This window comes from Lontra canadensis, unplaced genomic scaffold (genome assembly GCF_010015895.1).
Source record: "Lontra canadensis isolate GAN:19392208 unplaced genomic scaffold, GSC_riverotter_1.0 scaffold53, whole genome shotgun sequence".
In the NCBI taxonomy this organism is placed as follows: Eukaryota; Metazoa; Chordata; class Mammalia; order Carnivora; family Mustelidae; genus Lontra; species Lontra canadensis.
Window position 1 is genome coordinate 8,373,850 of NW_022631047.1, and position 17,213 is coordinate 8,391,062.

Below are 17,213 nucleotides of genomic sequence, written 5' to 3' on the forward strand. Positions count from 1 at the left end.
GGTGTCAGGATTCCGAGCCCAGAGGCCTGGCCATCAAGCCCTCCTAATTGGGGACCCTCGTGAAACACCCCAGGGCTCCAATGGCAACCCAGGAGGAAACCATGCCTTTGGAGCTGCACAGAACCCTAAGGGCTGGAAAACCATACATGCCCACCTGAGGGCACCCCCGGGATTGGTGGACCCCCTGGCCACAAACCCGGAATCTGACATGTCCACTGACAACCGCCCTCAACTCAGGGACTGCGGGAGTCCACCTTAGCGCAGGCAGATGGGGCCTGTGATACCCCTTGGCCCTACCCTAACCCTAGACTGGGTATTTAGGCTTCTGTTCCCAGAGGCCTGGCCCCAAGCCCTCCAGACTAGGGACCCCTGAGCAACACCCCAGGACTCCATCTATCACCCAAAAGGAAACCGTGCCATTTGGACCTCTGTAGAACCCTCAGAGTGGCAGAAACCTACATGCCCCCTAGAGTCCATCCCCACTTTCAGTGGCCCACTCTGGCCACAAACTGAGAGCCTGATGTGCCGCCTGACACATGCCCTCAACTTGGCCCCCCAGAGAGTCCACTTCAGCACTGGCAAATCGGGCCTGCCATGCCCCTAGGCCCTAGCCCTAACCCTAGTTTGAATTTTCAGGCTACGGTCCACAGAGGCCTGGCCTAAAAGCCCTGCAGATTTGGGACCCCTGAGCCACATAGCAGGACTTGGCCTGCCACCCAGGAGGAAACCGTGCCATTTGGAGATGCACAGAATCCTAAGGCTTGGAACAACATGCATGCCCACCTGAGGCCACCCCTAGGACCTGCGGCCCACCCTAGGATCTGCGGCCCACCCTGGTCACAAATCCAGAATCTGACTTGCCTCCTGACAACTGCCCTCAACTCAGGGACTGCGGGAGCCCACCTTAGCACAGACAGATCGGGCCTGTGATACCCTTGGACCTAACCATAACCTTAGGTTGGGTTTTCAGGCTTCTGTCCCCAGAGGCCTGGAATCAAGCCCTCCAGACTGGGGACCACTGAGCCACACCCCAGGACTCAGCCTGCCACCCAGGAGAAAATTATGTCATTTGGAGATGCACAGAACCCTCCGAGCGGGAGAAACCTGCATGACCTCCTTGGGCCACCCCCATTTTCGGCAGACCCCACTGACCACAAACCCAAAGACTGATGCACCGCCTGACACACGCCCTCAACTTGGCCTCATGGGGAACCCACCTCAGTGCCGACAGATCCAGTCTGCCATGCCCCTAGACACTAACCCTAGGGTGTTTTCTGGCTTCTATCCCCAGAGTCCTGGCCCCATGCCCTCCATATGGGGGACCCCTGAGCCACACCACAGGACTCCACCTGCCCCCCAGAAGGAAACTGCATAAAACCAACAGGTCAGAGAAACCTTCATGTTCACCTGAGGCTACCCCACATTTGGCAGACCCCTGGATACAAACGCACAGCCAGATTCATCCTAACTCCTGCCCTCAACTTTACCTGGGAAACTTGCTTCAGCTCTGGCAGATGGGATTGCCATGCCCCTTGACCCTAATTGTAACCCAAAGTCCTGGTCTCCAAGCCCTCCATTTGGGTACCCCTAAGCTACACCGCATGACTCCACCTGCCCCCCAGAAAGAAACCGTGCCATGTGGAGCAGCACAAAACCCTCAGAGCTGGAATAACCTGCATGCCCCCTTAAGGCCTCTATGAGCATCGGCAGTGCCCTTATTTTATGGATGATATGTGGAATTTAGGAAATAAGACAGAGGGTCATGGGGGAAGAGAAGGAAAAAGGAAGCAAGATAAAACCAGAGAGGGAGACAAAGCATAAGAGACACTTAAACTCAGGAACCCACAGGGAATCTGAAGGCGGATTGGGGTGGGGGAATGGGGTGGCTGGGTGATGGGCACAGGGAGGGTATGTGCCATGGTGAGCACTGTGCGCTGTGTAAAATGGAAGGATTATAAACATGTACCTTTGAAACAAATGACACATTATATGATCATAATTTAAAAAGAAGTGAAGGGGCACCTGGGTGGTTCAGTGGGTTAAGCCTCTGTCTTCGGCTCAGGTCATGATCTCAGGGTCCTGAGATCGAGCCCCACATCAGGCTCTCTGCTCAGCAGGGAGCCTGCTTCCTCCTCTCTCTCTCTCTCTCTGCCTGCTTCTCTGCCTACTTGTGATCTCTGTCAAATAAATAAATAAAATCTTTAAAAAAAAAAAAAGTGAAAGATAAACTTTTAGAATACAAATGTAAACTACATAAAAATAAATAAATAAATAATCTCACTGATAGAAAGCAAGCAAGTGACTAAGCCACCTGAAGTCACCACACTCCAATTTCCAGCTAGATTACAAAGCTGTTGCCATCAAACAGTGTGGTACTGGCATAAAAACAGACACACAGGACAATGGAACACAACAGAAAGCTCGGAAACTGACAATCATAGTACTTCTGGCAAAGTCCATTCATTCTTATATTAAAGGTATATTTAAACTTAGCTCTGATAGAATGATTAACTCTGAATGGGAATTTATAATATTGATGTCCTGTTCCAACATTTGCTTCCAATAAATGCATTTTTTTTAAGATTTTATTATTTGTTAGACAGACAGAGATCCATCACAAGTAAGCAGAGAGGCAGGCAGAGAGAGAGGGGGAAGCAGGCTCCCTGCTGAGCAGAGAGGCTGATACAGGGCTCGATCCCAGGACCCTGGGACCATGACCTGAGCTGAAGGCAGAGACTTTAACCCACTGAGCCACCCAGGTGCCCCATTTTTAAAATGGGGTGCTCTTTTTTATACATATAAAAATATATATATTTTTTGTTTATATATATAAACATATATATACATATACATATACACGTTTATAAAACACTCTTTTATATACATACATATTATAAAATAAAGATGATTTAAAATCCACACTTTTAGGAAAAGTTAAATTCACTTTAACAAACCTACCACGGAAAAGGAAATATAGATATCTATCATCACAAGTGAGAATATCACAAAAGAAGACAATCAGACACAATCTGGTGTCTGACGGAAGAACAGAACACTGCTTAAGTAGTTCTGCCCAAATGTTCAACCTGGTGAAAGCTATAGATCATGCTAGTCATTTACAAAAACACAAACGTCAGAGAGAAGTCTTACCAAAGAGTATGACAACATCATCAATGAAGACCACACTGCATATATTCCTACAGGAAAAATATTTTCCCAACAAATAAACTGTAAGACCAGAAAGAAAAAAGAAAGAAAGAAAGGGAAGGAAAGGAAAAGGAGAAACATCAGAAACTAACCCACACATGTATGGTCTTAACTTATGACACAGCAGAAAATATACAATGGGGAAAGGACTGTCTCCTCAGTAACAGTACTGGGAAATCTGGACACTAAATGCAGGAGAATGTGACTGGATCACTTTCTTACACCGCACATACACATTATGAATGGATGAGTGATTTGACCATAAGAACTGAATCTATAATCCAGGTAGTAAGTTTCTCCATATTGGTTTTGGTGAAGAGCCTCTTAACATCAGACACCAAAAGCAAAGGCAACAAAAGCAATAATAAACAAGTGGGAGGACATCAGACTGAATTTCTGCATGACAAAAGAACACATCAAACCCGAAAAGGCAACCTCCCCAAGGAGAAAAAATATCTGCACATCCTATGTGTGAGAAGAGGCTAATATCCAAAATACACAAAACACTCCAAATCCAAACAAAAACTGGGGAGAATGTGTGAATACTTTGCAAAGATAGCATACAGGTGGCCAACAGACACAGAGAAAGTTGTTTAATGTCACTAATTGTCATCAGAAATGAGTCAAAACTGCAATCAGCTGTCACCTCACAACCGTGGGAACGGCAGTCATCCCAGAGACAGACACCAGTGTGGTCAAGGGTGTGTAGACAAGGGGACCCTGTGCACTGTTGGTGGGAATGGAAATGGGTGCTGCCACTGTGACAAACGCTATGGAGTTTCTGGAAAAAATTAGTACAACTACCACATGACTTGGTAATTGCTCTACTGAGTATTTCTTTGGAGAACACAAAAACACTCCCTCCAAAAGAGAGATGCACTCCCATGTTCACGGCAACATTATTCACAATAACCAGACATGGAAACATTGACCTTGGGAGCATTATGCTAAGTAATTCAGACACAGCAAGACAAACACCAGAGACTCTCATGGACATGCCACATGGAAAAAAATACTGACCGCATAGATAATGAGAACAGATGAGTGGTTCCAGATTCAGGGATGGTGGGGGGAAATGGGTGAAGGTAGTCAAAGGTGCCACATTTGAGTGATAAAATCCGCAAGTCATGGAATGTTCTCTGCAACATGGAGACGAAAGCAAACCCTGGAGGATGGGGTAAAGTCTCCCCCACTACTTGAAAGTACAGTGTTCCTAGGAAACCTTTCACAGCAGAATGGTGTAAATGGAAAAAGGAATGAACATTCATTTCTACAGAAAAATGAGTGAGCATGCTCAGACATGAAAAGTTCCTTTTCTTTGGCTCTTCTTAGGCTTCAGGACACAACATCCTAACAGATCCCAAAATAAATGGAGAGAAAACACAGCAGATGCTCACAGACACAATTCAAAGTGCCGGTGGCTGGACATGGAGAGCAGCGCCCAGGAAGGAGCTGATTGGGAGGCACGCTGCCTCTGTCTGTAGTGGTTCCCCATAAAACAGATGTTGAACACGATGCCCCCTTCTTTACCTTTTCCATAAGAGAGAAATCCTCTTCAGGTTTTTTCCTGCTATTGGAGCTGTGTAATAACATAGATCTTTCAAAAAAGCCAAGTGTCTTACCATGAACTTTGAGAAAAGCTGGGAAGACTTGTGCTTGTACTTGTATTTGAAAGGGGGTAGAAGTTCAGAGTACTCCCAGACACAAACATCAGCAGATCCACTGTGAAAGGCACCTTCATCAGCAGATGGAACATGGGATACCTTCTTCCCCTAGAAACCTCCTCCTTCACCTCGCTAGGAACAACCCACAAGAGCTCGGACTTACCTCAATTCCTCCTTTCTCCCATTCCCAATATCAAACCCATCAGCAAACCCTGTGAACTCCATCTTCAATAGGTACCCAGATTAGCACTAACCCTTCCTTCCAAGGCCACCTGTCTGGTCCACACTGGAGCCCATTTCTTGCCTGACTTCCTGAAAAACCTTCATCATTGACCTCCCTTGCCCATCCTCAACTCTGTCATCTGTTCTCAACACTGTAGCCAGGACGGCCCAGTGAAACAGGATCCCATGAGGTCACAGCCCTGCCATGGCTTTCTGTCACCCTACTGTCACCTTCCTGAAGACATGTCCTAAGCTGTCTCCTGTGGCCACAGGTCTTGCTGCTCCTGGACATACCTGGTATGCTCCTGCCCCAGAGCCTTTGCATATGCTTTTCCTTCCATTTAGAAGCCTCTTCATGTGATATTACTCATCTTATTTCAAACTGACTCAAGAATCACCTTCCTACTGAAGACCCACCTCGCCCCCATGTGAACAGCAAGCACCACTGCCACCCCCACCCTTCTGCACCCCAACCTTGTCTTCTGCTTTCTCTTTCCAGACCAGTTATCACAGTCAACCAGGCCATCTCAGCAAAGGGGAAATGGACCCCTACTCGGATGGTTTCACCATGGACTCCCTCCAATTTCCTAGTCTAGAGCTCTGGGGGAAAAGGTGACCAGAGCTCTTGCACAGCCAGGGTGCCCAGGACAGTGGGTCCCCCTCCAGCACCCTGAAGACCATCAGGAAACTGAGCCCTCAGAGGAATGCATTTGCACATGAAACCTGAAACCAGACACCTTCCTCGATTCCAAATGAGCACACACACATTCTCCCGTTGCCGGATGTGTTCCTCTGAGAAGGCTGAGCAGAGAAGCATCCCAGGGTCCAAATCTCCCTCTGGCCAAAGTCCTGGGAAACAGACATCTCTCCTCCCTGCACCAACTACCTGTGATTGACGTCCGGCATCCTCCTGTGCTGGGGCAGAATGGTGCATCCTTCCCTCTTTCCTGGGACGTCATCACAACCCAGGCTTTGCTGCACAGTTTTCAGGAAGGAACCTGCTGCAGAAGCAGCAGCAGCGGCAGGCCGCCCAGAATCGATCTCAGTCTCGCACATCAGTCTCACCCCATGTGGAACTAGAGCTTCAAGGAGACGGTGTGCCATGTGACCTTGGAACCTCATGGCAGGAGCTGAGATTTCAGTTCTAAATGAACACCAGCCTCTTGCACACAGCACAGCAAAGGGGAGGATTTCTCAGGGTTGTGGCTCTGGAAGAAGCGCTTCTGCTGGCGAAATTCACAGGTACCAGGCAGAGGACATCTGTGGTGCCTCATCCAAGGAAGCAAGGGGCACACTGGGCAAGAAGCCATAATGCTGCCTGCAGGCTGCTGCCCACCAAGCCCCCTGCTGAGACGAGGGCTGGAGAACCAAACAGGAAGCAAGTTTCCTATCCCATCTGCAGCAGGAGGGCTGGCTGGGGAGCAGAGCCCTGTCCTTAGAGCAAGGCCTGTGTTTCAAGAGAAAAGGCCTACTGCTACAGCCTCACAGTGTCCCAGTCATCTGATCTGACTACCCTGGCAGGCTCACACTTGCTGACACGGTGACTCCTAAGACCGAGAGACTGCTTTCCTCCCCAGCTCAGTGCTGCTCACAGAGAAGCAAACTCCAACCTCAGAAATGTGTTCATCATTAGCTCTGGAATTCCCTGGGTTTGTCTACACTGGCCCACTGAGGTGTTCCTTCCAGATCATTCCTCTAGTGCCCTATGGTTTCGAACCACCCTCAAGCTGTCCTTCAAAAGGCAGGAACAGGTTCATTTAGGCAGACCAGCTGAGCGACTCTGTGTGTGGGAAACTCAGACAACATCCTCCCTGAACACCAAGGCTTCCAAGTCCAAGCTTCAAACACTCCCTCACTGGACACAGAGCACCACGTGAGCATGAACACTGCTCTTTCAAATCTCTTGTCTCCCATTCCTTCAAGTCAGAAAGCAAGCACCAGTCACCACTCTATTTTCCCTTCAGAGAAGTAAGGAAAATGATAGAATCAAACACTATGTGGGCACAGCACACTTCTATCCAAATAGAACTCTGTGTTCTTTCTCATACAGGCATCCTGACATCGCCCATACTAATGAGAGGCGCCACAAGTTCAGTCCTCATACATATAGTTGACCTTGTGTTTTTCCTTTTGATAGTTGGATCTTGAATTCAATGTCTATATTGCTTTCTTAAAATAACAAGAATAGGGGCGCCTGGGTGGCTCAGTGGTTAAAGCCTCTGCCTTCGGCTCAGGTCATGATCTCAGGGTCCTGGGATCGAGTCCCGTATCGGGCTCTCTGCTCAGCAGGGAGTCTGCCTCCTCCTCCTGTCTCTCTCTGCCTGCCTCTCTGCCTACTTGTGATCTGTCAAATAAAAAAAATTAAAAAATAAATCTTTAAAATAACAAGAATAATAATGATGTGGTCATGTAAAGGTCTGGGTCTCCATAACCAGACAACATGGCTCTGGTTCAGATAAGGATAAAAACACAACCTCTTCCCAGGAAGCAAAGGTCACACCCTTAGGGATCCTGACACGCCTCCTGGCTGATGAGTTCTTTTGCTCCACAGAGTTGTCTGAGTGCAAAGATGCAGGCACCCACCAGGGTTCATTCTGTTTTCTTCATCAGTTCCCCAGTTCAAGTCACAAGGGACTCACTGGGTCAGGTTTCAGGGTCCAGGATGGGCCACCAAGTAAGCAGCACCCCCCACCCCTGGCCAGGGTAGGGTAGATGTTCTCTGGGAGCGCAATGAGCCCCTCCCTGAGCTACCCAAAACCTACACTCCTCCTCCATGTGTCCTCCTCACAAAGGCAACTGCACCCTGTTAGACCCCTGCCCTGTGTTTTATTTTAAAAAACATTTTCGGGGCACCTGGGTGGCTCAGTGGGTTAAGCCTCTGCCTTCAGCTCGGGTTGTGATCTCAGGGTCCTGGGATCGAGTCCTGCATCGGGCTCTCTGCTCCACAGGGAGCCTGCTTCCTCCTCTCTCTCGCTCTCTGCTTGCCTCTCTGCCCACTTGTGATCTCTCTCTGTCAAATAAATAAAATCTTTCATAAAAAAATAAAAAATAAATTAAAAAAATTTTTTTCTAACATTGAACTGTGTTTCATGGAAGAGAAAAACATAAACACCCACAAGAATTCCTTTAGTATTTCAGATTTGTTTCCCAGTATTTAATTAAAACAGGAAATAAAAATGCACAGATCGCCCCTTCCACCAGCAGGTATGAGTCACTGCAGGGACTTAGAAGAAAGCAGGAAATACCAGAGGAACAGAAGTTCTGATGCCTCATCATTTCATCATCAAGGTTGTGAAACTCCACACACACTCAGAGAAAGAAACGTCTCCAACCCAATGTCTCGGCCTGGCAACGCGGAGCATCTGAACTGGAAGGACAGGGACAGACGAAGAGCTCGTGTGTGCTGGCTGAGGCCGGTGGCACACAAGAACATGCCCTGCCAGCTCTCCACTCGGGCCTCCCCTGTCCTCAGCCAGGGCTCTGCTCACAGCCCTGACCTGTCACAACTGTCACACGGGGGACACACAGCCACCCCTGGAGCCAGCCCTGCCCACACCTGCCTGCAGAACACACTCCGCTCTCCTCCGGGACCCCTGGCAGCTCTCCCCAGACCTGGAACTCCCCTGTCTGCTGCAATACTCCAGGAATCCCCCCCTCTTGTCACAAGGACACTGGCTCAAGGCTTTCATAAATGTGTCGTATTTCTCTCAACTCCCCTTCCTACCTGGGCAAACAGTAAGTCACATATCAATGGAACATGGACGTGCTCGGAGAGCTGAGTCTTTCACTGCAGCCTTCTGAGGACTCCTTGTGCAGCAAATACCACAGCCTATGTCAGGGATTATGAAACTATTATTTAGAGAATAATACAGCCCAAATCACCTGTTAGTTGCCCTTCATTAGCCTGAAAGTTTCTGTGTAAAAGCCTTTCCATAGACGTTACCTTCCAGCAATTCCATGAGGAGAAACAAATTCTGTGGGATAAGCTGACTCACCCAGCGTCAGGCAAGCTGTTCCAGAAGTCACCCCACGGTTCCTGGAGTCCGCCAAGCCTCTTGACGCCAGCAGCGTGCCTCTATCCAGGAGAATTCCCAAAGACTCTCCTTCTGACTCCACCACCAAAGAAACTACAGCAAAAGTACGGCACGTCAAAATATCGAGATGATACATTGAGTCAAACTAGAAAGTCAAGCTTCACTTTTTAACAGTAAAGGCCTACTTTGAATCATTTTGAATTTTCTCTCTACCTTAATTGGAACTCTTGTGATGAAAACACTGATCAGTTCTGAAACATCACGTTTGACAAATGACAAGACATCATCCATGTCTCTATCTGGCCGCAAAAAGCCACCTAAGTCTAGATGCTGGCCATTCCCCCAAGTAAATAAACACTGTTAGATGAAGGATCAAATTCTATGTTAAAACCACACAAAAAGCAAATCTTATCTTCCTTCTCTTAGACAAGTGACCTACGAAACAGGTGTTCAGATTACATTTTGCAAGCAGGAAATGAACAGAGAAAATGGGATTCCCTGGGATGTTCTACCTGCAGGGAAACTAAGTAACTCTCACCAAAACGCACCAAATCCAGAATGCGGACAGCTACTTCAGTTTGACTTTGTGGCTCAACTAGAAAAAAGACAAAAGTCCAGGAGATTTTGCTTAAAAAGAAGTCTTACCTCCAGTTCTGACACATAGGTGACATTGCGCCAATGTACCTGCTGCTTTCTCGGAACACTGACGTCCTGTGATGAGCTGCGTGGCTGACCCAGACGCTGTTGTTCAAAACACTGGGTCTCGTGGAGCCAAATCAGAGAAGTGTTGTCAGGTGGGGATGAGAAGGCCCCTCTGACCTAAGACCGGCACACCTGCTTCTGTTCCTGGGAGAAGGGAAAACACATACTTGTTTGTTTTCTTTTTTTTCTCTCTCTTTCTCTCTCTCTTTTTTTTTTTTTTTTTTGGAAACACATATTTGTTTCTTAAGTAGTAATTATCAACATTCTAAAGTAGACCAAGACGTTGTCTTTTTTGGAAAAGTGAAATTATCCTTCCAAATAAACACCTCAAACCATCTGTTCCTCATGCAACTTGAGTGGGGTTTGGTTTCCTCCCGCTTCCAGGCCCCCACCTGGAGGATGGACGCTCCTGCAGGATCCTGACAGCCCACTACCACCATCCCTGGGACATGGGGCACAATGCTAAAATTGGGGGATGGCTCTGGAGCTTGTTAGTGCCACACCTGTGCCTGGGGGGCAGGAACCTGGAGGACCCTTGTGCACAACCCTGACAGCCCATTACCACCAACCCCGCAGACCAGGTGCAAAATGCTGAAGCTGGGCAACTGTTTGGGCTTGTTAGCGCCACACCTGTGGGGTTGGGGAACAGGGAACACCCTGCTGAACTCGGGGTGCTGCTCAAGGTCCATTACCTGCATCGTGCCAGGGGACGGAAGGCACCCCACTAAAGTTGGGAACTGTGTGCTGTCTTTACATGCACTCTTCCTGAGGAACACAGGAAACCCTGAAATGCCCACAACCCATCCCACGAAAGCTTGAGTGAGCGGGCGCCCTGGAGTTCAGGGGTGTGGGAGAGAGGCCCAGTTGATGGACATTTTCCAAGGGAAAAAGAAAACCCATCTGAGTCCCCACGATGAACTCGCTTCATGCACCCTCCGAGGTCCCTACCCCCAGGACCCCCACACCAGCGCACAGCCCGCACTCACCAAAGCAGGACAACCGCCCAGGATCACTCCCAACTCCCCTGTACCTTCTCCGCCCCTGCACACTAAGGCAGCTCTGGGTCAGCCCACAGAGAACATAGCTCCACCCCCAGGTGCTGATCGGTGGGGAGCGTGGTTTCCTGAGCCCACTGTACCAGGCGAACCGCCCTTACACCTGCACCTCCCCGCTTTTGCACGTGCCCCCGGAGGCGGAACCTCCTCACTCCAAGACCTGGCTCCCTGGGGGCAGCCTTGGGCAGGTCGTGGGCAGGGCACCCCTCTCCCAGACATCTGGCCCTTTCGGAGACCCTCTTTGGCTGCACACCATCCTCAGAGCCCTGCTCCTTCCCTTCCTTCACCACCCCTGCCTGTGGAGCTGTTCCTGGCTACTGTCAAGGTCAGCTGCTCTCCGACCTTCCCAGGCTTAGGCTTTAGGAATGAAATGGTTGGGGGCGCCTGGGTGGCTCAGTCATTAAGCGTCTGCCTTCAGCTCAGGTCATGATCCCAGGGAAGTCGGATCTAGCCCTGCATCTGACTCCTGGCTCAGCGGGAAGTCTGCCTCTCCCTCTCCCACTCCCCCTATGTTCCCTCTCTCAGTGTGCCTCTCTCTGTCAAATAATAAATAAAATCTTAGGGAGGAAAAAAGGAAATGCAATGGTTTCCCACATTTCCAAGGCAGTTTTAAGACCCAAAAAGTAATGTTCTAAGCAGGAGAAGCTTCACCTTCTGGTCTCACCCATGGAGTGAATAATGCTTCTCAGACCTTCCGAGCATCCTTCTAGGATGAGCCCATTTGTGCTGGAATATATATTCACATGCTTGGTTCTGCAGGGAAGCTCCAGGATGAACAAGAACAACCGCTTTTCTGTGCTGTTGGAGTGGTGAGCCAGGAACATTGATCTTTCACCTAAAAAGAAAACATATTGTTATTGTCAACACTAAAGGAACAAACCCTTTTAAACATTTTAGAAATAAGAGTTTTCTTCAAACCCAAGTCAAGACAGCAGCCTGGGAGACACAATCTTCACAAGAAAGGGAGTGCTTTGGGGGAGGAACATTTGGGGTAGGTTTCTATATTCCTTCTCTTTTGTTTTACATACAGAGTTACACATCATCATGAGGAAGAACATTCCAGAAAGTTGCAGACTTTTTCTTATGTTTTCAGTATGTTCAAGTCAGTATGACTTTAATCTTATGCGAGCAGGAGAGGTTCTTTTGTTTTTTTGTTTGTTTTAAGCTTTTATTTATTTATTTGACAGAGATCACAATTAAGCAGAGAGGCAGGCAGAGAGAGAGGAAGGGAAGCAGGCTTTCTGCTGAGCAGAGAGCCCGATGTGGGGCTCAATCCCAGGACCCTGGGATCATGACCTGAGCCAAAGGCAGAGACTTTAACCCACTGAGCCACCCAGGCGCCCCTCTTTTTTTTTTTTTTTTTATCTTTATGTTTGCAGTGGCATTTTTTAGGTTCTCTTTTTCTTCTCAAAGGAGATGTACAACATGTGCTTGGGGCAGAAATAGAGCCCATGTTCTGAGGTTTTGTCCAGTCATTTTGAGCTTGGAAAATGTTAAAAGGATGGTTTTCCTGGGAGCCCAGTATCTGGGCCCGTGGATGGTAAAAGACAAACATTTCCATTATCATTCTAATTACTACTAAAGAGAGGAAATTGAGACAAAAGCACCTTTAACAATCCTACTAAGAAATCAAAATGATGGGGCACCTGGGTAGCTCAGTGGGTTAAAGCCTCTGCCTTCAGCTCAGGTCATGATCCCAGGGTCTTGGGATCGAGCCTCGCATTGAGCTCTCTGTTCGAGCAGGGAAGCCTGCTTCCTCCTCTCTTTCTCTGCCTACTTGTGATTTCTGTCTGTCAAATAAATAAATAAAATCTTTAAAAAAAAAAAAAGAAATCAAAATGATGCCTACAGAAGGTTACGTGTTCCATGGTCAACACAGGTAACAGAGGTATTCCCAGAAGCTGGGCTCCTCCCTTTCTCCTGACCAAATCTCTGAAGCACACAGATAATTTAAAGTCAGAATTTGAGATCCTCCCAACACCTTAGAGAGGTCTGGCACCATTCCCTTGGACTACAGAATAAAACAGAGTAGCTCATTGTCACATCACTAATTGAAACATGATGTCCCCCTAAAGCTTGGACACACTGTCTTAGTTCTTTCCCTGCAGATTTCAACTAATGTAAGTCATAGTCATACCATATAAACACTACAATGGTTGGGAAGTAAGTATCATGGGTAAGGGAACAGTTTAGTAATGTTTAGAAGGATTGTCTCACTTTGTAGAACAGGCTGAACCGAGTGTATTTAAATACTATTTCAGACCTGTCTTGCAGCACACTCTGAACATACCAGAACCTGAATCAATTTTAAAAAGATAGCTCTTTCAGTAACTTTAATATCAGAAAAATATTATAATGCCTCTATTCCTAGGGATCTTTGTGTATCTTACTCAGAGGTCCTCCACACTTCATGATCATGATGGGCAGAGGTAAAAAGGCCATCTGAATTCATTCCAGTTGACCATACAACAAGAAAATCCTGAGACTTGAGATGTTTCCAGATCAAGAAGACCAGAGATAAGAGGGAAATAGTACCGTATATGGACTAACAAGGGATTTGGAGTCAATTTTGGGGATTCCACTTAGGTTTTGACACTCAAATCCTCTGTGACTTGAATCACCTCTGAGCCCCTGTCTAGCAATCTAGAAAATGTGACTAATAATATCTACATCATAGTTTGGAAGTTTAAGAGGCAGAATTCCACAAAGAGCCGGAGTGATGGCTCTCAAGAGCAGGTGCTCAGGAAGCCATGATTACTAGTGGGGTCCATTTCTTTTCCAGAAGAAAGAACACATGTTGAATCCATGTTTCTAAGAGGTGACTCACAAGATGATTTTCAAGTCTTAAGGAAGGTCAAGAACCTGTTATTTCACTCAGAAAGCATGCTGTTGGACTGGTGAGGACAATACAATAGCACCGTTCATCACTAAGAGTGGAGAGCTTCCCATTTCCATACAGCCATCTTATCCCTCTTAGCTCAGGGCTACCAAAAAGGGCGGCTGTGCAGGAACCACAGGCCATGGCTGCCAGATGTAGCTGGGACAGACAGAACTCTGACTTAAGGCTCAACTCCTGTCTAGCTAATTATACTGCTCTTCTCAGAGTGCCATTGTCTGTAAGCTCTGATGTAGGAAAGGTGGAGAATTTCCCTTGTGATTTCTTCTCTGACCCTTAGGATACGTAGCAAAGTTACATTTAATTTTTAAACATGGAGGGACTTCCTGGTTTTCTTTTCATTATGACTATGGTTCAGTTCTTCTGTGGCCTAAGAATATAATCTAGTTCATTTCAGGCTTTAAGATGGGTAGACTTGCTTCATGGCCCAACATTTCTTCTACTTGGGTAAATATCCTAGGACCACTTTAAAATAATGTATTCTGTACTTACTGTGTAATGTTCCATATATGTCAATTCTGTCACATTTGTTACCAATGTTTCCTCTGCTTTTTCTATCAGATATTGAGAAAGGTATATTAACATCTTCGAACAATGCTACTCTAGTCAACATTGCATTGGAGAATCTACCCAGTGTTATAAGGCAAGAGAAACAAAAAGAAAAAGAATTGAGGGGATAATTGTGACTATTCACATCATATAAGGGTGCACATAGAAAGCATTAAATAGTCTATAAGTACACTATTAGAATTAAAAACAGAAAATTTGCAAATCTTAGAACAAAGAAAGCAATCCAGAAAGCAGCATTTCTTATGGATGGAGGGAGGAACATCAGAATAATGTCAGACCTGTCTGCAGAGACCAGACAAGCCAGAAATGGCTGGCAAGACATATTCAGGATACTAAGAACATGAGAATAACATGCAGCCGAAGATCCCTTCTCCAGCAAGGCTGTCATTCAAAGAAGAAATAATGCCTATTCTTCTAAAGCTGGTTCAAAAAATAGAAACAGAGGGAAAATTTCCAAACTCATTCTATGAGACCAGCATTACCTCGATCCCCAAACCAGGCAAAGACCCCTTCAACAAGGAGAATTACAGAGCAATATCCCTGATGAAAATGATTGCCAAAATACTCAACAAGATCCTAGCCGACAGAATCCAACAGTATGTTAAAAAGATTATCCATCACGACCAGCTGGAATTTATTCCTGGGATGCAAGTGTGTGGTTCAGCATTTACAAATCAATGCACATAATAGAGCACATTAGTCAAAGAAAAGACAAGAACCATAGGATCCTCTCAATTAATGCAGGAAAAGCATTTGACAAAATACAGCACCCTTTCCTGATTAAAACTCTTCAGAGTGTAGGGACATTCCTCAGTTTCATAAAAATCATCTATAAAAAGCCCACAGTGAATATCATTCTCCATGGGGAAAAGCTGAGGGCTTTTCCTTAAGAGCAGGAACACAACAGGGATGCCCATTCTCAGCACTGTTGTTCAACATAGTTCTAGAAGTCCTAGCCTCAGCAATCAGACTACGGAAAGAAATAAAAGGCATTCAAATTGACAAGTCAAACTCTCTCTTCACAGTTGACATGATACTTTATGTGGAAAACCCAAAATACTCCAATCCCAAATTACTAGAACTCATGCAGCAATTCAGTCACATGGCAGAATACAAAAGCAATGCACAGAAATCGGTTGCTATTCTATACACTAACAACATAACTATAGAAAGAGAAATTAGGGAATTGATTCCATTTACAGTAGCACCCAAAACTGTAAGACACACTGGAATAAACTGAACCAAAGAGACAAAGGATCAGTACTCTAGAAACTACAGAACACTCATGAAAGAAATGCAGGAAGACACAAAAAGATGGAAGACCATTCCGTGCTCAGGGATCAGAAGAATAAACATGGCTAAAATGTCTATGCTGCCCACAACAATTTACACGTTCAACACCAGCCCTATTAAAATACCATTGGCATGGAAATAACCAAGATGCCCTTCAACGGACGAATGGATAAGGAAGATGTGGTCCATATACACTATGGAGTATTATGCCTCCATCAGAAAGGATGAATACCCAACTTTTGTAGCAACATGGATGGGACTGGAAGAGATGATGCTGAGTGAAATTAGTCAAGCAGAGAGAGTCAATTATCATATGGTTTCACTTATTTGTGGAGCATGACAAATGGCATGGAGGACATGGGGAGATGGAGAGAAGGGAGTTGAGGGAAATTGGAAGGGGAGGTGAACCATGAGAGACTATGGACTCTGAAAAACAATCTGAGGGTTTTGAAGGGGCAGGGGGTGGGAGGTTGGGGGAACCAGGTGGTGGGTATTGGAGAGGGCACGGATTGCATGGAGCACTTGGTGTGGTGCAAAACAATGAATACTGTTATGCTGAAAATAAAAATTAAAAAAAAAATAGCCAATGGCATTTTTCATTGAGCTGGAACAATCTTTTTTTTTTTTTTTTAAAGATTTTATTTAGTTATTTGTCAGAGAGAGTGAGCACAGGCAGACAGAGTGGCAGGCAGAGGCAGAGGGAGAAGCAGGCTCCCCGCTGAGCAAGGAGCCCAGTGTGGGACTCGATCCCAGGATGCTGGGATCATGACCTGAGCCGAAGGCAGCTGCTTAACCAACTGAGCCACCCAGGCATCCCGAGCTGGAACAATCTTAAACTTGTATGGAACCAGAAAAGACCCCACATAGCCAGGGAAATGTTGAAAAAGAAAACCAAAGCTGGGGACATCACAATGCCTGACTTTAAGCTATATTCCAAAACTGTGACAGCCTGGTATTCACACAAAAACAGACACAGAGGGTGCCTGCCTGGCTCAGTGGGTTAAGCCTCTGCCTTAGGCTTGGGTCATGATCTCAGGGTCCTGGGATCGAGCCCCGCATCAGGCTCTCTGCTCAGAAGGGAGCCTGCTTCCCCCTCTCTCTCTTCCAGCCTCTCTGCCTACTTGTGATCTCTGTCAAATAAATAAAATCTTAAAAAAAAACAAAAACAAACAAACAAAAAAAACGACACATAGATCAAAAGAATAGAATAAAGACCCCAGAAATTGACCCTCTGCTCTATGGTCAATGCATTTTTGACAAAGCAGGAATGAATATCCCATGGAAAAAAGAGACAGTCCTTCCAGTTAATGGTGCTGGGAAAATTGGACAGACACATGCAGATGATTTAAACTCAACCATTCTCTTACACCACACACAAAGACAAACTCAAAATGGATGGAGACCTCAACGTGAGACAGGAATCCATCAAAATCCTAGAGAAGAACACAGGCAGTCACCTCTTTGACATCAGCCACAGCAACTTCTTCCTAGACACATCACCAAAGGCAAGGGAAACAAAAGCAAAAATGAACTATTGGGACTTTGTCGAGATAAAACGCTTGGTGTCAGG